Raw genomic sequence first — 1,235 nt, 5'->3', positions numbered from 1 at the left:
TAAACAGCTATTTTCAGTTCGTTATGTTAAAGATCTGATCCATGTCCAACAACTGTTGTAAGGCCAATCACTTAAACCACGGAAACACATCCCTGAGAACACAAACTAGCCGTTTTTTCTCCTTTCTATGATATTTGCCAAGACGGTTGGCTCTTTCTCCTCTATCTCAATCCATTTGACACAATATCTCTTTTCCTGTGATCTAGCTTTTCTCGCGTCGTTTCCGCGCATTTTTGATCCACACTTTGAACAGCTGTTCTCATGCATAATTTCAAGTCAGTTGAGCGAATTTGAACAAAGTTATGAATGCTCGAAAAAATTATCTTTATTGTACACAGTTGTGAAAAATAAGTGGGTGTTAACCACTAATAAATATTGAACTATGGAGGCTCAACATCTGCTAGACCCGGGGATTTATGTATGCAAAAGAAAAATATTAATCTGCCTTTTTCCACAATAAATTGTGGATCAACAATTTGTAAGAGATGTACTAATGATAGGTAGGAAAAAATGAGAAATAATTAATCCCTTTAGATTTTTGATGACACCCCCAACGGATTTGTGCAAGCCATACTTGTAAAAAAATTCCGGGCCGGCCCGCCAAAGCCCGAACCCGGGCCCGGGCCCGGGCCGGGCCGGGCCGGAGGAAATTTTCAAGGCCCGGGCCCGGCCCGGAAGGCCCGGTGTCAAAATTCTGTAGTTTTGAGCCAAATTTTGAGCTCCCAATATAATTGTTTTTTCCATTTTTTTTTCGTATTTCGGATTGTTTGTCTGTCTGATCAAAAAAAATCGAAAATCTCGAAAAAAAATTTTTTGGTCGAAAAAAATCACGTAAGGGTCCCCCCTTATGTGTTTTTGGAAAATTTCGAAACTAGTGAAATGACGGGCACGCCGGGCCGGCCGTTCAACAAAGTTTTTCCTTGTCGATATTGAATTCGAACTGCAAATTTTTTAATATCAAATTATTCTGAAAGTAACTCATATGAAACTGACGAAGTAACCTCTAAACCATCATTTTTTAAAACTATGCCATCCTCACCATTTAACAGTATCTTCAGTAAATTTCATCCTACTGTAATCCTTGAAATTTTTATTGTTCTGATTTCAGCTTAATTCTTAGCATTTCAAAAATGTGTTTTCGAGCTAGATCGTTTTTGGAGTTTCTGTACTTTAATCCAATTTTTCTACCCTTACACACGTTTTTTCCAACGTTTTTTTTTCAGCGAATTTTATAC

The sequence above is a fragment of the Caenorhabditis briggsae genome (genome assembly GCF_000004555.2).
Source record: "Caenorhabditis briggsae complete genome, chrX, whole genome shotgun sequence".
NCBI lineage: Eukaryota > Metazoa > Nematoda > Chromadorea > Rhabditida > Rhabditidae > Caenorhabditis > Caenorhabditis briggsae.
This window is presented reverse-complemented; position numbering follows the sequence as displayed.